General features: G+C 36.6%; 1 long non-coding RNA gene across 2 annotated transcripts in view; it reads right to left on the reverse strand.

Moving 5' to 3' along the window:
* Positions 1–23,015, reverse strand: part of LOC124160155 — a 143,920-nt gene extending 120,905 nt beyond the window's left edge. The window contains exons 1-2 of one of the 2 annotated variants that reach the window (XR_006865095.1): positions 22,877–23,015; positions 22,280–22,622 (exon numbers count right to left, since the gene is read on the reverse strand). This is a non-coding gene — a long non-coding RNA (uncharacterized LOC124160155). Of the gene's footprint in view, positions 1–22,279; positions 22,623–22,703; positions 22,777–22,876 lie in introns of those variants that run through there. The other variant, XR_006865098.1, reaches the window with a different exon arrangement.
* Between the last annotated feature and the right edge of the window lie 243 nt (positions 23,016–23,258).

The following is a 23,258-nucleotide window of genomic DNA, read 5'->3' on the forward strand; positions in this document are numbered from 1 at the left end:
AACTTATTTCAAAGATAACTGCATAAGCACCTCAATAAATCGTAAGAAAATGCTCTCATATAAGCTACTCCGCGTTACTTTGCCGAAAACCCATTTGAAAGTCTACCTAAATGTAAAACTTATCGAAAAACAGTGTCCGCCATTTTGTAACTGCACGGTAACCATTTATCGATGATACTCTTTAAGATTACGGAAAATTAAAGAAACAATCCTATGCCAACAGATTATGTGTTTTTTTATTCCGCAAGAATCCACCCATAACTTCACCATTGTAAGCGGAACATCTTGAGTTCGCAGAGACGTGAAACCGGATGGTAATGCTATTCTGATCCCCATGCATAGAGAGTGCGTGGGAGTGATGCTGCCATCAGCACCTTCCGGGAAGCCGCAGGCCACGTGTGGAAAAGGCAGCGGGCAGTCGGCGGAAAGTACTCATGTGTAAAGGCCGCAGGCCATGTGTGCGACGCACGGTGTGTGATTGATAATAAATACCTTCACTAAATGAGTTGATTTCAATAATTCCTCTGGAGTGCCAACCCAATAGAAACCACGCGCTAACACCATCTACTTACTTTGGAAGGTTTTCAGAGAAAATTGAAGATGGGCGATTTTAAGAAAATTTGTTCACGTTTGAGCCTCTGTATCTCAGTAACGGATGGGATCTATGTGAAATAAAGTACACATCTATAAATTTCAATTATTTTAGAGTATAACTGCAAAGTTTCAAGTTAATAACTAAAAAAAAAGCCATTTTGTAATTTTGTCCTGCTTTTTCCGATTTCCGCCCGACGCGTCGGGTCTAGCACATTGCTGTAAGGCTTTTCCATTGCGTTTCGGGGAAGTTTTTTTCGATATTCCGTTTTAGGCACTTTGACCGTTTTGCCTAGTACTAGATAAAATTTCCAATCTATTTTATGATTTCAATTGCATTTCGAATAGGCTGAACCTGGCAAGAATGATCCAAAGCTAACTAAATTCAGAATCGATTTTCAGCTATTTGCGCAGTGCCAGGTTAGATTTTTTAATTAAATATTTAAATAATTTTTTATTGTCATTTCAAGTGCTGAACAGACTTGGAAAAATTAAATTGACTAAGTAATCGTCATATCTTCGAATCTAAAGCTATGAATTTCACTCTCGAGCGAGCGCGCTATAACCCGTATTAAGTACGCCAATATCAAGGATTTCAACATTGTACGTAAATTCTGGGTTAGAATGGCCTCGTCCATTATTAAAATGTACTTTGACGGTCTATAGTGCCTTTTATCAAAGCTCGACGAAGTATTGTAGCTAATTTATGTTTCAGATCGGCAAGAGGAACCGACATCCGTGGCGCCCTCTAATTGTAAGTACGCCGCACGACCGGCCATGTACATCGTTCATCGCTTTTCTTGAATGGTCTCGTGTATTCATACAATGTAATTTTCACTATCTGCAGCGTGATTTTTTAAAGTAAAAATTATTGTTGAAAAATGTTTTTAGAATCGCAAGAGGGACCCGACTTCGGTGGAGTATAAATTACGCCGCGCGACCGAGCGTGTACCACCTCTACCACCAGTGTACCCTTTCTATCAATATCAGCTATAAATGAAGCTTAAATGAACTAATTTCTACAATTAATGATAAATTTTAACAATAATCGAGAGTTATCATATAAATGGATCTATCGCGGACAAAGTACGCCACGCGCCCGGTCTTGTAAAAATATCAGGCGTGCCAGCCCCATAGTTAACAAATCCAAACACAAATATCTACATACCTTCACATGTACCTGCCACTAAAGATTCGTGATCCCCCTTTTCAAACTTTTCTATCACCGAAACGGCTTGATTTATGTAACACAGCGCTCTAAAAATAGAATGCCAAATTGAAATACACACCGATTCATATATTAAACTGCTTGATATTAATAAATTGATTGGTATCTTACACTCCCTGATAAAAATGAACTCCAACATGGTGGGTATAAGAAGGGTACTAGCCTTCATGGTGGGTAGTTACCCTTGCACAATCTACGCCCTACCCACCATTAAGGGTAAAGGAACAGTAGAAAAATCCTTCGTCTACCCTTCCTTGGAACTCCTTTCCTTACCATCCGTGTACCCTTCCTCTACCCACCATTAAGGGTAGAATCCTTCGTCTACCCTACTTTGGAACTCCTTCCCTTACCATCCGTGTACCTTTCCTCTACCCATCATTAAGGGCAAGGGAAGGGTATAGGACTATCTTTCGTCTACCCTTCCATGGAACTCATACTAAAGGTTTATAGGGCCTTTTATTTTATTATTCATTTGGGAACCATATATTTAGCGATATTTTTACCATTTTTTTAGCCTTGTTTATGGGCCATGGCCTTTGTGGATTTTTCTTATTCACTCCATCTGGTACCAGTTATTATAACCTCTCATTGATTGCAACCATTTCACCATGCATTTATTTTTCACCCTTCGAGTCTATTTTTACTCTATGCATTTGTTATATTCGAATGACGTCACCATCGATGGAGATCTCATGTACCATTGTACCTTGTTTCATACCACGTGTTATTTGTGTGTAAATGTGAATTCATGTGTAATAGACGGATACATTCAACAACGGGACATTGCACAAAAATATCAATCATCAGCTATAAACTCCTAGCGATGAAGAGCCTATCACTTCCCCCATTGAAGCCTCTTCTTGTATTTTCTTTGCTGCCGATGATTCGAATTTCTTCATTTGGTGATTTCACTCTTCGTTGCTCAAAAGAAACTTTTTTCCGTTCACTGTCATTCTGTAAAAAAATAAGAGAATTCACATTAGTATGCGAGTCCGAAATAACCCATGAAAATTAAAGGTCCGCATAACATGAAAGCCTTCTAAACTGTTGCAAAGGACACTAAGGATAACAAAAGACACTTGCTTAGGCTAACAAAAGTTACGTTAGTTGTCCCGACGTAATAGATACGTTGAAAGTAAAATCTACAGGCTATGATAAATTAGATTACTCCTGTAAGTATAGAGTAATTACCAAAATATGTCATTTAATATATGTAGTTGTACATTTTACACACTATTTATCTATTTATAAATTGAAATTAGGTCAATCTTTGATTTGATAAGGTTCTATTCCATTTAGCGAAAATAGTTTTAAAGTAAAGACCATTGGCAAACAAAGGTCATGTGAAAATACAAAATTTAGAAAAATGTCATTCCCATACATTGGTCTTCTCATTTATGATCAGTAAAACAGTTACCAAACACAATAATTGATAATTAGAATAAATGTCAAAAAAATGTGTAGTTGATTGAAAATTGATTACCATGTTATGGTTACCATGTTATTGATTACTCGGCTTGGTTAACATTCCAAGTTGCTTTGAGCCGCGTGCGTGTTAAAGATGATTATTCGATGTACTTTAATAAATATTTCCTTCAGAGTATAGATTAAGGCAAAAAATTACACCCTTTATTCATTGCATAAGCACTTAGTAGTCAAAATACGCATCCAAAATATATATCCCACTACATGCAACATGTGCTGATCTAATGAGAATAAAATGTTCTAAAATTTCAATCCACTAAGAGATGAATTTAAAGTTCCAGTCTAAGGTTTATCGAGAAAATGTACTACGATGTCCATTACGTCTTAAATTATACAACGTGTCATTGATTAAGTCACACTTTGTAAATCATACAATAAAGGCCTTAGGCTTTATGAACCCTTGTTGCATACGTAAATTAAAAATATACGGATAAATTGTCTGTGAATATCATTATAAAAGCGATATGTACGCCATATATTGATAATTATCGAACATCCCCCTCGCTTTCAAACGGCCGAAGTCAATAGCAAGGCCGCAAAATGAATTCAACATTCGAAAAAACCGACGATGAAAACAGTTGATGCAAAGAGATAAAATGTGAAGATACTGCAATAGCCATAAATTATGTTTGCATCACAATCGACACCAATGCCATATTGTCACCTTCGCGTTACAATATTTAATATATCTATCCCCTTTCGCGGGACCTACAGGAATTTTCTTAAGAAAACACATTCAGGAATAATCGCGACGAATAATAATAATACAATTATCTACGACTAGAAATATATCAATCGAGTAAGGCTGAGAGATTAGGGTAATGCTGTAAGAATGTTTACGGAAGGACTATATCAAGACCCACGGATGTCTTTCTTCTAAAACATTCATTTCTTAATTGTTTTGAAGATCGTTCGAGCCCTCGTTAATGAAGCGAAAAAGATGAACACTGGGATCCTTCGATTAGAATTTTCGTTCGGGGAGAGGGAATTAGGTCACTCATGACGAATATAGGCCATCGCATTCCGAATAAATAAGTCAAAAGGGCTTTAAATCCATTTTCCATGAGACAATAAAATGCAAAGACCAACGTGGAATTCAAAATTCATCGTGGAAAGTCGTGAAAAACTAGAATGCATGATACATACTTTTTCGATTCTAAAAGTGAATGTAGATGGAGAGAGAAAATATGAGCACTTCAAAGATGTGAAACTTCGTGCACTGCGCATATCAGCAATGAAGATATGATAAATGAACGGGCAATACTGAAAAGTCGAAATAATTGTTTTAGTTCTCAGCGCTTGCCACGTGTCACGAAGCAGCCAAAAATTCACGTTCGTTAACATCAACAACTATGTTTCCATTTATGTTAAGAAATAATCCAAAAAAGAATATTCTATTATTAATAGCAAAGAAATCGATTGTTAATCAACTGCTATGCAACATAAAATCTTCTACTTGGTGTTTCCCAACCATTATCCTAGTGATTGAAAAATTTAATTTTAAATTTAAAAAAAAGTTTAATCTGAAGGTCAATAAGGAAAATCTCTTCCCACTGATGCTCTGCGAAAGGCGAGCATGGACAATGACAGCAGCGGAGAAATCAAGGATAGATGCCTTCGAAATGTGGTGCTACAGAAGAAAGATGAGAATGGACTGACCGAATAGTTAATGGGGAAGACCTAAGAAGAGAAGTCTCACGAAAACCTTTATAAGCGGAAGACCATGCTCATCTTGAGACATGATGGCCTGATGAAGACAATTGTCTAGGAACAAGTAACTGGCGTAGAACGTAAATAGAGGACTTCGATTAAAATAGACGGAATAGGTAAAGGAGGATATGTAAGACAAGAAATGCATTAGTTTGAAGAGATTAGCCGACAGGAGAAATGAGTGGAGAACAGCGTTAACCATATGCACACATTAAAAAATAGTGGATTCACCACAAATAATTTTAATACATTTAAAAAAAATATATCTATTTGAATCAATCTAAGTGAAAGGAAATGAATTTCTATTTAATGAAATGCAAGAATAATTCCCTAGAAGCTTATTCATCTCGCAGCCAACTTTCACGTTTTACGACACCATCTTAGACGTATGGTATGTTTAACCACCTACGGATAGTTGTCGTCAGTAATAAAAATGTGTAATTAATTGGATCATATATAGCTTATGTACTATGTTATTCAATAATGTGTGCCATCATCTTCAATTTAAATACATTCTTCATTAGCGTCACTTCGATCTTCGACAGATTCGCATCCCTTCATTTGCAAATATGAAATGAGATTCTTTGAAAAATGGCACAGGGATTTCAGCAACGATAGATGAAGCACTGAAGATGGGTGATAGACGGTGATTAACTAGGATGCTCTCCAAATCATGGGTATACCAAAATGTAAAGTAACTTCCTCCCTTCCTCAAGGTCCGTAAACTCTTGACATTCTGCTTTTTCATTTTCCGAGGGGCACATGATTTATCTTGATCATTTATTTTCACCCTAAAATAGGCAAAACAGGCTTGCCCGACCAGTGCATTACTTAAACGCGTTTGAGAGGAATTTTCTATTTGAAATAAGTAAATTCAAAATAGGAAATTTTTCACTTCATATGGATACAAATTAAAAAATTAACTGCTGCGACCATAAAAAGAAAATAAATTTCAACCAACGGCAGTATCAAGCACAGGAGTACCAATCTGATCCTCCACTTTTTGTGATAATTACACTGCATGACTATTGCCAAAAACCAACGATGAAATTAATTTTTACAAGATTTAAACGAAATGTATAGCGGGTCTATTAATGTTTACAATAATTACTTGAAGAGCAAGTTTATGCTGTTTTGTAAAGCATCTAGAGCATGGAATATGAGACTAACGATGAAGGAGGGCGGGGGAAAACTTGAACAGGTAGAGCAATTCAACAATTTAGGTAAAATTTTAGAGGAAAACGGATACATTATAAGGACATAAGGAAGGAAATTGCATTAGCAACGGAGGCAATTCTGAACAGGCAGGAGCTTCTGAGAGGATCGTTATGTAAGAGTTTAAAGAAAAGGTTAGTTAAGAGTTTGATTGAAGTGTAGCTCTCTACTGTGCGGCAACGTGGACCCTGAGGAAAGAAGACGAGAGAAGATTGGAGGCATTCGAGATGTGGGTGTGGAGAAAAATGGAGAAGGTGAAGTGGACGGAGAGGAAAAGGAACGACGGAGTGCTGGATATGGTTGGTGAGGAGAGGCAGCTTTTAGATGAGATACGGAGGAGACAGAAGGTATAGATGGAGGGAGTACTTAGGGGGGATGGGATGTTGAAGATAATGTTAGATAGAAGAATGTTAGGTATACGAGGGAAAGGAAGGAAAAGGATATAATAATTAGATGAATGAAAGGGAGTAGGCCTTATTGTGAATTGAAGAGCAGTACTTGATGGAAGGGGAAGCGCCCAGAATGATTCTTAAGTACTCAATGGAAACCTACCTTAATCGGTAGAATACTGGAATAATGTTTAAAAGGTATGGTTTACCGATACACGTGAATTAACAATAATATATCAGTGTATGCCATCCGCATACTGAGAAAATTCCGGACTACGTGACTGCGTCTCAATATAATACCTCTTAAATAGCTACACAACTGTACACCGGACGCTGGCCTCCTACGGCATCAGTCATCCGGCAACAGTCGCATAAGGTCACCCAATTGGAGGGCAATGATGTCTCCTGTGAGCGACCCTCAATCAAGCTGAGTGCTGTCTCACTTCCGCAAGAAATAATGAAAAACTTTGAAGTTGGAAGAAAACTAAATACAGTTTAGAAATCAGCATGTTTATTTCACACTAAAATAGCTCAAAATTCGAAGTAAAAAAATTAAGTAAACAATTGTTCCCCGTTGTAATCAATCGAATTAAAATTATTTTTCTTACTCCTTTAAGGTTATCAAAATGTTTGAAGTACGAGTGTTTCCGATTACTTCGTGAGAAATGTTAACTGAAAATTTATATTGGACAGTAATTAAGTAAGATAACGGACAGGAAGATACAACTTCTGACTCTTCCCTCGTTTATTTCCTGTCAGTGAATGAATCTGGATAGAAATAAATGTGTTGACGTATATATAGTCATTATTTTATTAATTTCAGCCGTTTAGAAAAATCGCTATCCATTCCTCATTTAGTTACTTGTGTCTAATATGCCCGAAACTTAACCTAAACAAATGCACGCGAATGACACCTTCACAACGGAGCCACATCTACTCATTATGTGAACATTTAGTCCAAATATGAACATATAATTTGAGGAATGACCTCGCCAAGAAAACACTCCCACGGCCCAACCTGTGTATTAACTCTCTATAGCTCAGACCTGTTTCTGGGAGAAATCAAATTTCAAGATTTTTCATTGTGAAAACTTGAAAATTTTATATTCAATGATGACTATCCCGGCAGGTAAATATGTCGTCATTAAATTTTACACCACAAAATAATATTTAGTTTAGATATTTCCTAATTAGATCTGAGATTTTACACATTTATGAAGTTACTTAGAAGCAACATTGGGTTATGAAGGGTTAATAACTTGAGAACCCTCAGTGCATTACAATTCGCAAGTGCTTTCTCGACTGACTACTGTCTCGCTATCCTCATCGCCCCCGCGTCAGTCATCGTCGGCTCCGGGTGGCCCACGAGTGAGGGATGAAAGTTACCTCATGTGCCAACATTCCTAGTTATAATCGACACGACCGCATCAGTTAAGGGAGGCTCGCGGGTGCCTAAATTTTATTGGAAACTATAACTAGATAGATAAATATATAAAGCGTCACAAATTATAAGTCTAACTGCAGAAATCTACAAAGAAACTCATTCGTCAAGAGTTGTTACTACTTATGAGATGGTTTTCTACATCCAATGACGCCGCGGGTAAAATCTCCATGGCAACCACAACAAATGTAAGGCTACACAGGAAGAGTTGTTGCAAAAGTTAATGTTATTGATGGATTCCTTACTCTTCATATGACGTAATCGAGTTTTTGGGGCAGTGGACTAATGCATTATAAAGGCCACCGAGTAGTCTATTTAATCCAAATGAGAGCAGGAAAAATGAGGTGATGTAGACATGATATCGGAAAATGGAAGTTTGTAAAGCCGTAGTTTACTTCACGCTCACCATGCATCATTATGGAGCTAGAGTGTCACTATCGTAGTTCTCGGTTTCTATTAATTTATATCTTAAATAAATTCAGAGAAAATAGAAAGGAGGTTCTGATTTGTTGCGTTGAAAATATTTCATGTGTAACCAAGAAACTACTTCGTCTTCTAAGACGGCAGCAATACGTGGTTGTGTGTTCTCTCTTTTGTCCGGGTCATTCTGTCTGCTCGCTAATCTGCTGCGGAGTAGTTGCCCTTGAATTGTATTCATTGAATATTAGCGAATGCGTTGAGGGCCCAGGCTTCTACTATTACGATCTGGAAGCCCCTTACCTACGACTGCATGCGAAGAATGTGGTATGGTGGGATATTTGGAAAAAATTTGGAATTCGCACGTGCTGCGATGATTTGAACTAAAATCGAGTATTGAATCCTTAATGAAAACGATCTTTTCGAGATGGGCGCCGTGCGCAACAATTTTTGAAGCTCCTTTTCCGGCAGTCCGTTGTGTCCAAAAATCGTTTGCGGGAAATGTCTAGATTTTTGTTAACGATACGTGGGTCATACGTTGGTTGAAAGTGAAAGTCATACTGCTATGTGTGATTTTTTTGCCGTTTTGAATGCCGAAATTCGTTAAAATGTTTACGAGTATGCTCGAAAAGGATTTTTTGTTTTTGAAAGGCAAAACTGAATTGTAATATAGAAAGTCTGCAATTCAATACTTGGTTGCATCATGAGGATTCCTGACATAAGCACCTATCACGTACAGCACTTCAGAAAAGACGGGAGGAATCTCATCAAGGTGGACATTGGCACGACAGGTACCACTCTAAGACTCTTTAGGAAAATCATAGACAACCAAGCTAGATAAAGTACAGTTGAAAAATGATTTAACAGAAGCATTTATAAAAGCTTTTTCAGTACTCGAAAAAAAACAAAAAACAATAATACACAAAAAATAAAAACACTTATAGCTCCAATAAGCGGCGTACTTACGTAGGTGGTTTTATGGTTTCGGATAACGCAAGTGGTGTAGTATACTATGTAGGTGAGGACCTTGCTAAGTTAAGTTTTCAATATTTTGCATTACCTTGTGATCAGTAAATCCACCTTCAATATGTGCTGCTTGGTGGTATTTGGCTCAACAAAAGTTCATTTTTGTTCTTGGAAAAGGATGTTTTGTTCAACGCTTTATTTTACCGCCTTTATCAAGAAGTGGATCTTTTTACCGACCAATTTTATGTACCAAAGTCTGGTCCATTTTTATACCACTCAGTAAAGCTCTTATTTGCCATAATCTAGGAGCCATATAAATGGTCACAGGGACACAGACAAGGCCATTGAAATCAGGGGTTATTATTTAATGAAAATTCCTCAGTAAATCTGTTTATCTTGGTGATGGAGCTCTGAAACTGAAAGAAAGATCTTTGGCTCGACCCAATGACCTTGCCATTGCTAGAATCAATCAGGAGATATACCTTTAATTATAAATTAGGATAAGTCTAAATTACTATTAATGTAAAATAAAGGGATCTGAGGATGAAGTTAGGGATTAACTATGTTTAGTTAGGTTAATTAAAGGATACGCTAGAGAGAATTAATATATAGAAAGGCAACTGTTATTTTAGGCAAAATTTGTAGATAGGCAACAAAAAGGCCATTAAAATGTTCAGTTCAATGGCTTAATTAATGTGTCACCTCCAGGTATAACAGGGCTGCTGCATTACGGTTATCAGAATATTGAGAAAGCAAAAAAAATTATAAAAATTTTCTTGGTAACGAGGCATACGGCTCACGACTGACATTTGTAATCCCTACTGATTACAGGTCCAGGCAACATAACTAGTGAAGCTGTAAATTACTTTTCATATATATCATCGTATTGGAGATAATCTCGCTGGAGAATTTGACTGTCCGTGGCGTATGTGCGAATGAAAGATTAAAATGGAAGACTGTGTTGAAACAAATTTTATCTTGGCGAGTACTCCAAAACTGAAAGGTGTGCAAAGGCATTACAAGGAGAGGAGATTTAAATTATGTGGAGAAAAAGAACTTATAGAAAGCAATGGTTCCCAAAACCGACAACGACGGTAATGAGTTGCCAATCAATGGAAATAATGACTAGCTCGTACAACCGTTTGCATACAGTTAGAATCTGTGTTCTTCACCAAATTACGAAACGCGATCTTTTATACGCGGGTTTGTATTGAGGACAGCAGTTGAGGCAGATGGCGATATCCGAGACAGTGCAAATTGGAAGTATCCCGATCGATGGACGATTATTAGTCGAAAGCAATGGATCTTGTTCATCAGATAAAAGACATCGACACCATTGTTTCGAATATTGGGTCATATCGATAATTCTTGACGGATATTCATCAACTCCAAGTGATCATTACATACCGTTTATCATGCCCATTGATAATAGTAATTAAGTGGTTAAAAATTGAAGAACTAATGAATAACATGTTATATCTGATAGTGACCGGTAACAATCCAGTGAAGTACAGAACCGTGAGAACGCGCCTCTGTGGACCATCGCAGCGAATAAAAATGCCTATGGTTAAAAAATGAGCAAATGGAGTGTATGTAAATTCAGTACGGTTAAGAAAATTACTTAATAGTAATAAGTTTGTATTCGAGTGCTATAAGTACCATGAGGACAATCATTGAGTGTCTCAATGTTTTTATCTTCTTATATAGACCTCATTTAATTAACGATAAAATAATTCTTGAAGCATAGGCCAACTTTTTCTGAATGTTAACAACGAAGTTATCAAGGCTGCTGGCAGCACCATCGTCCCCATGAAATTTCCAACCAGCCCTCTAAAATCGCCCATATCCGATGTCGTGTATGCCCCAGAAGCAACAGCTAACTTGATGTCAGTTAGCAATGCAGGACGCTAAGGGTTTTTTATGCATTCAGTGAAAATAAAGGATGCCCAATATTCCGTAATGGTGGATGATGCTATTACTGGCGATTTGGTAGCTATGTCCAAAGACATCGATGTTATTATCAGATGGAGGTTGTGACTAAGGAATATGCATAAGCATATAAGCATGAGAATCCACAAGTCAGCCTTATCACCACCAGTACTAATATTCGAGATTAACAGGAAAAATAAATCCTAATGCTGAGGCACACTGGCATCGGAGACTGGGACAGCAAAAGAGGCAGGATGTGACCAAATTTAAGACATTGGCTTATGCTGTCAACTTAAGATGCACTATGGAGACATGCGGCAATACATGCATTGCCATAAGATGAGGAGAGGTCCACTTGAAGAAAGCTTGTCAAGGGCAAATAATTAATAATAAGTTGTGCATGCTGTGGGCCAGTGGAAGAAAAATCATTTGGAGGGGCAAGCTACCTATAACTGACGATGAATGACTATTATGACAGAGGGACAGAAAGTGACAGAAAATGATTTGGATATTTCCTCAAGAGTTAAGCTTATGTGTTCGAGACGTTTAAAGAATATCTATGGCTTGCAGATTATCAGATAGGTGAAAATATAAAATTCCTCCTTGATATTTCGAATCCGTAGGAAATATACTTTTATTACATTATGTAAAAGAGAAATTTTTAACATCAACACAGTAGATACAGTTGACCCAAGAAAAAGTTATCACTGGATTTTTTAAATAAGCTAATTTTACACAATAATGAATATATGTGTTTTAACACATTCATTTCATTTGTGTATGAACAAAGTCATTCATGAGAGGAAATCAGCAAGGGAATGGCCATAGTTGTATCGTCGTGTCTATGCGACCAATTTCTGTCAATTCTCGATTGAGTAAAATTCCTACGCATAGTATCGACAACACGCAATAAATAACCAGATGTATTCTTAGTTGAAACAGTTTTCATTATCCTATAGTACGAGAAATGATTTTAATTCCATCGAAAATCATAGAAATCAAATTTAAAATCACGAAATTCACGAAAAAATCTGGGAAGTTACGTGGTTAAAAATACGAACGCATTCCTTACAGTGGGTGTGCGAACCACAAACACATCTAAAGATCAGGTGGAGATAAATTAGTGTAGGAATTTTTTCACCCTAAATAATCGGACGAGTATCGATAAACATAAATTTATGACTTCTTTATTTCACTAACTTTTAGTAGTCATGGCAAAATATTTCCATTTGGAAAATTCATGGTCTCACCTGATATCGTTACCAGAAACGTAAGAGTAATATCATGATCCAATGTCGGCTTAATAATATTAATCATGTCGGCTCATTCACCAGACCTAAACCACTTCCATAAAATCATGGGAAATTATGACAAAAAGCAACTGACGGTGCTTGTAATGGGTACTCTGGGCGCTTGTCTACGACTTGTAGAATGCATTTCGGCCACATGCACGAGAGAAATTACTTGGATCAACGGCTTAACTTCAACATAAAGTTGTAGGGACATCGAATGACTCTCCTAAAAATTATGTAATAGAATAAATGTTATGGTTAAAATAAATAAGAACCTATTCTACAGTTAAAATTTCTCAGAGAAAAGTAACGTGTGAGTCTGATTAAAAATTTGAAGGGGTCCCTTTTGGTCAATTATATTAGAAATGATTGTGTTTAACTTTCAACCTAATGTTATAACAAATATAACGGTTAAAAAAATAGTATTAGCCTTCCCCTGAGCCAACCGTATCCACTGTATTGATGTAATGATTTCTTTAAAAAATGAAAAAAAAATAATTATTTCGAACTCCAACCTTCTGAGAACTCCACCGCAACTACCACGCACGTTACAGAGCAACGTATTAGTTATACATAAACAGTGAGTAAGTACAAATAGTATCTAAAGAGAGGAAATTTTAAAGAGAGGAAATTATTCGCCACGCAGCCCAAAAGAATTAACTTTTTCATGAGCAATAATTAAGATTAAGATTAGTGGTCAAAGATTTTACAAAAAAATACGGTGTTGATTTATCGTTTTTACGACGATCTAATGCTAATGATCTGTTGGATCGTAAATAATATACAAGAATTGATATAATGTACATTATCACTGCTGGTACCACAGCATATACTTAACTAATCTTCTCCATGAATTAACTGGAAAGATGAATTGTGTACTAATTATCTTCCATGGTAACCTGGATTAACTGGAAATATGAATTGTATCTTCAATGATAACCAGCCTGCTCAGAAACATGCGAAGCATAAAGCTAGAACTAATCATATCGATGTACTTCTTCTTTAAAATTATTTAAACGGAATGAACGACCACATGAAGTTCACAATGGAGGAAGACGTAGAACTTCTATTATTGGACTTTCTCGTGGAAAAGAAGTAGAGAGGAACATGGGCATATACTCATCACAAATAAATTCAGTTGTGGAATACCTTGTGTCACCGCTACAACACAATAAGCGACCGAAACAACTTTGCCAAAGAAAGGTGGAAACTAGAAGCCATATGTGAATAAAAATTCCAACTTAATCTAATTCCCTTGACAAAGCGACCAGCATTCGTCGAGAATTGTTGGGGCCACCCGAAAATTGACGCAGTGACATAGCCCTAATTAATACATCAAAATTAATGGTAACCTAGGTTGTGACAATACCTTAGAAACAAAACATAAATAATTACTATGTTCAAAGTTTAGAGGTATGTAAAAATTTTTGTATATTTTCCATTCTGTTCTTTTATATGTTTATATATACATATTTCTTTAAATTATATTGTGTTAAAAAAACCCAATTGTTCCTTTTTTATGCATAAATATTTTCGTCTTATTCTCTGTGTTTTATTTTGTTTCACAATTTTTCTAACAGCCCTGAAGATGATTTAAGAAAATAAATCGAAACGTTGGCGGCTAACTTTTGTATAAATGACCTATACTCCAGGAAAACCATATTATATATAAAATAAGGTCAAGAAAAAGAAAAAAAAATAATTATACTTAGCCCTAAAAGTTTTTTCATTAGCATAGTGATGATCGCTATCACTTTGTTAGTGGGGCTGTAAAGTGTTATAAGGTTGAAATTCGCTACTCCTCAACTGAAGAAACGATAGCCAGCATTTTAACGAAATATCCGAGAGCATTTAAGTCTCAAAATTTAGGAAAAGGCTGATTTTAGCATAAAATGTTCACCTATGAATATTGTTTCTTTTCGGGTGAAAAGTGTGTCCCAGTTAGGAGGAGATGCTCTGTTTTAAATATGTTACGTGTAACTAAGAACCCACTTCGACACATTGGCTTTACTGTAATTATGTGGTTGTGCGTGTTCTATTGTGTGGCCACGTCGGTGAGTCAGTTCCCTGACCCACGACAGAGCATTGTATCCACTGAATTTTGACGAGGCAAAGAAGACCTGAAGTACATTGAAAGCCGGATGAATATTTAAAGGCTGTAATCCGAACAGGATGAATAATTTATGGCTGATTTCTAAGGCAATCAGTAGCCCTTGCTGATGGAGCTCTGAAACTTCCTCCCTCAACGAAAGATAACCACTACCCCATAACCTCTGTATCTCCGAATTTTTGTAGAAAAAAAATACAAAAAACAATAAAAACTACCTACAAAAAATTGCTAAAAAACGCAAAAGTGTAGTAAGTGCATCAAGGTATCATGGAAATATTCAAGCAGGTAAGAGGTGAAGAAAATGTAATTATTCTCTACGAATGTAATGCAAAAATGAAAATTTGACAAAGAACACAAGCTAGTGGTAGCGAAACAAAATTAAATAATCACAGCCGAAGACAGTAGACAAAGAAATTGCTAGTCAAGAAGAGAGATTCTAAGTTGATGAAATTCTAAGACCTAGCTGTTTAAGTTGACGTTGAATCGGCAAATAGAAAGTGGATGGCAACGATTACCCTTGGGTTTAAAAAGACCGAGGCTATGTCTCAATGGCGCTGTAATAAAAACTTCCCCGGCTTCACTCAACTCACCCAAAATAATAAGAAATTAAAAACTGAAAAAAGCGATGAAAAACATTTGGAAAATAGAAAATAAATAAAACTCGGTATCAAGTGTAATTTCAGGAGGCGGAGGAGAACAAAATAGCATCGGATGTGACCGAGAAATCAGAGGAAGAGAGTCAGAAGAACTTGAGCAGTGGGTTAATGGAAGCAGCTGAAGAAGTTCTTGAGAGAAGGGAAATCATCAGAATGGATCACGCAAAAAGTCTTGAGTCTCATTGAAGGCACCAGAGAAGTACAAAAATACTAAAGCTGAGGAATGCTAAATGAGAATAAGGAACGATATTTGACATAAGGGCAGGGAGGCCAGGGAAACGCGGTCGAGGAATATGAAAACATAGTGTGCATGGAAAAGTAGATCTTCGCTAGGGGAACCTCCTCAAATTAATGAGCGTATGATGAATACCGTAAGTGACAAAAACGGAGAACTTTTGACTGTTGACTAATAAAAGTGAAGACATGGATTGAATACCTATCTATATGAGATACGTCAATCAATCAGAAATCAATTTAAATTGTTATCGATTGTTAAACATTAGAGTGTAGCAAAAGAATAGCATTACACTAGTGAAACAAACGTTGAAAGAGGTCGACCAGTTTCTCACCGAATTTCTTCGTCTTCTTCCTTGAATAATTTTACGCAGCAGTATTGTCGATTGGCATTCCATGCTTAAAATTTTGAATGAAGTTAATTAACAACGCTGAACAATGACATGTGAATCATCCACAACTCATTTAAAAAAACAAGTGTGTGTGATACTTTATAGGGCCTAGCTATGAAGAATTCTAGTCAAGAAAAAGTCTAGTGATTTGTGTTATTTCTCCCGTCTCCGGTCTGTGTTATTTCTCCCGTAATTTTCATAGTTTACAATTATAAAGGCACCGATTACATCAATTTAAATTAATCAATTTAAATTTATATCGAATATTAAACATTAGTGTGTAGAAAAAGAATAGCATAAAACTAGGGAAAAAAACATTGGAAGATGTGGACCAGTTTAAACATTTCGGAAGCAGAATAATCAGGTGTAGAAACACGATAGAAATTATCAGTAGAACACCCCAGGCGAAGCAAAATTTTCAGAAAAAATTTGTGCAACAATTTGCTAATAAAAGCAGGAAATTTTATCATGAAGTTTGGAACCATTTTATCAGAACTTACAATTCAAGTATACATCTCCATAGCAATGAATCATAGGCAATGACATCAGTGAAGAAACTGGTGGGTATTCGGCTGTATGAAAATGAAATGGATCGTTCGAGTGAGGACTGCGGGATTCCTCAGAAGACATTGGAGAGAATAGAAAGCCTAGTCAATACTTCGAGTAGAAAACACACCATTATAATCCAACATATCTTGAGAAACTGATCTTGGTTGCCTGATGAAAGCAATATCCTCGACGGATGATTTAACAGTGGATGTTTAGAACGGAAAAGTAAGACCTGTGATTTCGTATTTAATAAACCAGAAATGAAGGATATGATAGAGACTTTGAGAGATTCGTTCGCTCTCACCGTGACGTGTTTAAATATTAAAGTGAACCTCTCAAAATTCACGTGAACTACGAAAAATTATAACAGCTTTAATTCAATGTAGTTGCCTTCATAGCCACGGAGTTTCATACCATTTAGCGGCTGAGAATTGGTAGCATAAAATGCAATTATAAAATAGTGTATGATGAAATATCGTAACAAAAACTATCACAGAAAAAGTTAATTCTTGCACACCGCACAGCATTAAGTTTTTATTTAGTTACTAATAGCGACAAAGAGAATCCGAAGGTCTATGTATGAGATTATTCAAAGACCTATCAAATAATATTCATGAAGAATGATATTCACTCACCATATTTCTTCAGTGTTCCTCTTCCTTGAAACCTCACCGCAATGCCCCATTTAACCCCAAACGTTTCACAGAACTGATCCGTTACCCCTAATTCAATCGAGGACCTGAAAAGAAAAAGTTCGCATTAAAGGCTGGCAATATTCACGCACTAAAATTGTACACATCACATGGAGCTTAACTTAAGGATAATGGTGAAATTATAGGCTACAACAAATTATCATACTTATGACCACAAAGTTCAAATAAATGGAAAAAAATGTGCAAAGTGAAATGCTTTAAATCCAATTATGATCGCCAATATTCTATTACTTTACCTCATCATCAAAATTATACAATCAATTATTGCGGAACGGTTCCGGAGTGGCAGGTGCATGTATAAACGAAATAAGTTAATTGCAATTGCCTAGGTTCAAATGTCGAGAACTTTTTAAAAAACCTCGTTGCAACTTTAATTGTGTGGAATAAATCGCCATTGAGGTACAAATTATGGTAAAAATTATAAAGGATGAATAAGGGTTCCTGGCTAACAACTGAAGAAATCGCGGATGCAAGCTTCATTTTGAAATTTAAGGTTCCCGCAAAATCAACAACGAAGCAGCGTGGCTGGCATGAAATGCACTGTTCCAAATCCACTGTTAATATCTTATACTGACAGTCACTGCGATAGAACTAATCATTTTTACATTCGTCAAAAAGGTAACTAATCACCTGAAGTACTAGAAGTAAGCTACCAGATTGTCGTAAGGATCTTAAGTCCTACAATCAAGCCGTTATGTTCGATGTTCTAAAAACCACGAAGCATGCACAGATAAAACTACTCACAGTTTACTTACTCATTTCAAATGTCGACACTTCATAACGGAATGTAAATGTCATAATTTACACCTGTTCTACTCGGAAACAATCACTACGTACTTAATCAAAGGTCAAACGAATTTTATGATTGAATATTCACTCTGGAAAAAAACAAGTACGGAATATCGTAGAAATGCCGTTTAACGTCCAGTTTTCTCAAAATAAATTATTTAAATTCAACTGGTTTAAGAATAAAAAAGGAAGATATTAATCGGAGAGGATATTTCCCTATCACTATAGTTCTTTTTAAAAACTTCTCCGACACTAATATTAACTTCGAGGCACATTTCACACATAAGTTAATAAAATTTGGAGTGTGAAGACTGTCGGCGTAATAAATATTGTCACTCAAAATATGTGCCACTCTGATCACGATAACTGAATGGTTTTGAACAAATAGCATTTGCGAAGTATCCTACACTTCAGAGAATAAATTGAAAGTGCATTAACTTAAATATGAAAAGGATTCACCGAAGAAGTAGTTACGGTACTCACCTCTTTACCCCAAGAGAGCTTGCCGCGAACTGAAGTCCAGATACAGGGGAGGGGGTGTTCCGATACTCCGTCAGCCATGTCACGTGTTCCTGTGACGTCACAATAATTTCGAACCGATTTATTTTTTAGGCAAAGATAAATCTAAAAAAAAACCTGGATACCGTGAAGGTCATTTGAAATTTTATCCAATAAAATACATCAACAAATACGGTCATTTTCTATATTATTATTAATAAAATATATCGCGCGGAAAATCAATAATACGATTAACCAATGAGATTCGTTCATTTAATGCCACTGTTATAGAAAAATAGCGCGGAATTTCTCAATGGGCCAACGGTCGAAACACACGTGATCAATGTTCCAGAATGTCCTATTCATCTGCGAAGGTTATTAGGTACGTTTGAAAAATACGTCATCGCATTACGAAAAACAGTATAGCAGGTTGTCAACGTCGGCATTTAACTGTGGTCCCCATAGTAGCACCTCCCCTTCCCCCTGCTTACAAAGAAAGTACACCTCATTCCCTCGCCAACCGTCCTTTCGCCAGAGTCACACTTCTGAATGTTTTTAAATTATTACATTAATTTCCTGGACTCTTCTAGCCGTTCCTACGTACGTTGAGGTCACCATCTCATCATGCAGGAACAAGGATGGATAGCGATTACTACAAGCTACAGATCAACGGAAATACTGAGAAGAAATACAGCGGTATTGACTGAGGTAGGTGAGCACAAGTAATTTTTGTGAAATGGTGAAGAGAGAAAGTAATTCTAATCACGATTGTCCTCAAGCATTAACATGTCACTAATGTAGCTCATCATGTAAACTTATTGCATACGTCTGTGAATAGCGGAGATATGTTGTGAGTTCGCGAGCGGTAACAGCATTGCTAATCACACTATGCCATTGGTACATAAGGGATAAGTATTTAGTGCATAAAAACTCTCTCCTTTACGATCCATTATTTGTCATCGATGTATCAAGTTTATCGAACATTTAAATATGAAAACCACAATAAACATTGGTAGCTTCAATTCAACTCTTCTCCTTAAGGCTAATAGCAATTGCATCTTTTACAATTCTATCCCAATAGTTATTTGTGCGGCACAATACCTTCGTATTTTTAATGTCCATCCTATGACCGAGGTCCTAGCAATGCTCCGCTACCGCCGACTTCAGCGGATCAAACAGGCGTATGCATCTTCCATGCTCCGTCAGACGTTTTTCGATTGTGCGGCCAGTTTCCCCAATGTAAACGTTACCGCACTCACACGGGACGCTGTACACTCCCGATCCCGAAGGTCGTTTGCATTGCTTAGATTAACACTCCTTCGGATCTACGAATTATTTCGGTGGTATAGATTCTATGAAACGGAAATATTCTAAACATTTTGTAGTTGTACGCCAGCTGCGAATGAGTCGATATTCTCATAATTGCTGCCTTAGGTTTAATCGCAAAAAAGCTTTCTAATGACACTCAAAAACTATTTTACATCTTCTTAATTAGCCGAGCGTGAACAATAAAATCTAGACAGTAGCAAAACAGAGCTGTCAATTACTTCGAATATCTTCAATCTTCGATACGAACTGTGATATTCAATTAATTCCGCGATGTGATCATCTTCTTTCACTGTGCCACATATATTGATAAAATATGCTAACTTTCATGCTCGTTTTTGCATTTTTTTCATTTATAATGGCGTTAGTTACTACTTATCACACCTTTCTTGGCCTCAAAATAGTGCCGCTAACTAAGCCTGAATAATTATATCATTATACTTTCATGTGAACGCCGATGAAATTATAATAGCTCTTGATTGTGTTGTAAAAGTAATATAATAGTATTTATTTTTTCTGGTCATTCGCAGATTCGTGATAGCCAAGCTCAACTGAAGCCATGTTTTGGTAGAGTAACCTGATGCCGTCTTCTTTATGCTAAGAGATTGCTAAATGGTTTATTACGAACCAACTGAAGATATAAGCGAGTGTTAAAACTTCAAGGAAAGCATAAGGACGGACAGATTAAATTGATTTCTTTCCGTGAAGTTAAACAACATTATTGGTCTTCATCGTCGAATCTTACTCAAGGTAAGTCATGTCGTTATGATTTCATCATTAGCATTAATCAGTTTGTAACGACTCAAATTAATTATCTTTGATATGGCAAGTTTTATTCTTCAGTGAAGGCATAAAAACTGGCATCTTGAGCTCGTTTAAATATATTTTAAATTGATACAAATTTTGGTTAATACAAATAAAAACATTGTCAGTTAGAATTATTGCGAATTTTAGGCGCCACTTCTTGGCGCCTCCACGCATGTCTATTTGAAGTTCTGTGTTTAGAGCGGTTAAGTGAAGGAGATTTCGCAACAGATCATCGAAGCCACTATGATTCGACGCTAACATTGTTTCAAATTTCAAGGAAAAGCTGTATGGAAATAATCAATGAATTTCAGCTTCAGCACAAGCCAAGTTCATTGGTATTAGCATTGTCACTTTCACTGGAGGGAAATTTCAATTTTCAAAATTGAAACTAAATGAGCTTATTGATTGTAATAAACGTTTCCGAATGGGAATATTTCTGAATGTGTAATTCAAACTTTGGCAGAGTGGTTTGCTTATCAGTATTGTGTAATTTAATGATAATTATCGCATTTAACTAAAGCTGAAGAGACACAATTCGTCCGCTTCATAGCTTTTAGATATGACGTAAGCCGACAAATATTTATTCAATATACTTGATAATTCTCTCTCAACTCACGAGTTATGGCAGGACAACAGGGAAGGTCACGTGGTTAACCTCACCTTTCAAACGGTTTCGATTTTTCCGTAAACCACAGGACGAGGGAAAAATATGGGGAGGAATTTATCTTTGATAAACAAGAGAAATAAGTAGATGGGGTAGAAATATTGAGTTAGCACTTATGGCTTGTAATGTGTCTGAGATTTAGACGGTCGGTACGAAAGGGATCAATTGAAGGTGTATACTATGAAACACGAAAAAGAATAGGTTGAGATTATAGCAAGTCATACGATTACTTCCTCACGTAGGTTTCCATATTCATGTGTTAAAAGCGCCGTGGGAAGTGGAAAGGAAGATTATCTACTTCTTTCAACCAAACACCTTTCTCCCTTCAACTGACTTTTCCGAAGAGGTGTTTCAGTTGTTCTTTTCTATCTGATCCTCTTTTCACTGAACAAATACCTTTTTGAGAACTTTGTGTACACGACCCTGTTTACACTTTCAGACACTTTACAGATTAAAAACTGTTAGAAATGGCGTATCATTAGAGTATCATTATGGGGTGCAAAATTAAAGTATTGGAACATTACGAAGTTGTATACGAGCATTCCGAATATTAATCCCGAGGCATCCTCATTCAACTTATTCGAACCTGTGAAAATTCGGGCATTTACATCTAGGGCATTACAGGGCTAGGGCATTTACATCTATTGAACTAATCTGGAAATCCTTTTTTATTTATCCCGCTACACTAAAAAAACGGACAGCTCCAACATTCAAAGAGTATTTTTCATTTGCAAAGAGACTCCACGAGTTGGGTCAAGGAATTTTCCTCTCCCCAGGAAAAAAAAGATGGAGCTAAATCAATTCTGTTTTAAATTATTTTCTCAAAAACTTTATAACCTCCATGGTGAATAAAACTTCAAGAGGAGAAGACTACCTACCTTTTACTTGCCCCCAGGTCCATCGGCGACAGAGCTCATCTTTAAAACAGCAACTCTCCAAAATACTTATATTCACCAGCACTTCACATTTAACACAACACTGACAATGAATTATTTCATGGACCCTAGACACTTTCACTTCACTCTTTAGCCGATGATTAACACATTCTGGTAGCTTCACATAATTCCAAGAGAAATGCACACTGCATCCTTCGTGATGAAGGACCAATTATAATTATCCAAGCGTTGAGGAAGAGGCTTGAAGAAATCGTTGACAGTTTGATTTTAGGATTGTACTGTCAATCACTGAGTTGATTGAATTCTTCACTCCACATTTCGTAAACTGTAAAAAGATCAAGAAGTAACTTTAAGCTGTAGCACTAAAAATTCGGTACTGATGAAAGGAGGAGTTGTTAATCATTACACTCGAAAGGAATATGAAGTCAAAACCAAGGATGTGGGTACAAAAACTCCAATAATTGTGACCAAATCATATTGCCAAAGAATGTTTCCTTCTTGGTAAAAAATTATGAACAATTATGATTAAATTTGTAGATTATCATGGATTAATAGGTTTTTTACGAGAATAGTTCTTACATGTACACTTCAGCGACGGAGGATACACCTCCTTACCCTAACCGAACTGATGGAATGAGGAGGAAAACCAAAGTGACGCACAGTTTCTTACTACACGTTCTGAGAGGTAATGGAGGTCGGGGAATCACTAAGAATATAAGGGGAGGTTGCCGTGAACAAATAGCTCATGTCGGAGTCAAAATTGATGGCCCGATTTTGAGTCGAAGTGCATCGCGAAGGCGTTCGGGAGAGGTTCGGTTGGCGCGTCGTAGGGTGGAGAGCTGGTTGTTAAGGGGAGGTATTGAAGGAGAAGAAGATGGGATGGGGGAAAGGGAGTCTCAAAGGCACAACAAAAGAGACCCCATACATTCCTCTCGTTACGTCACATGCATTGTTCACAAGG

This window comes from Ischnura elegans, chromosome 6, assembly GCF_921293095.1.
Source record: "Ischnura elegans chromosome 6, ioIscEleg1.1, whole genome shotgun sequence".
Lineage (NCBI taxonomy): Eukaryota > Metazoa > Arthropoda > Insecta > Odonata > Coenagrionidae > Ischnura > Ischnura elegans.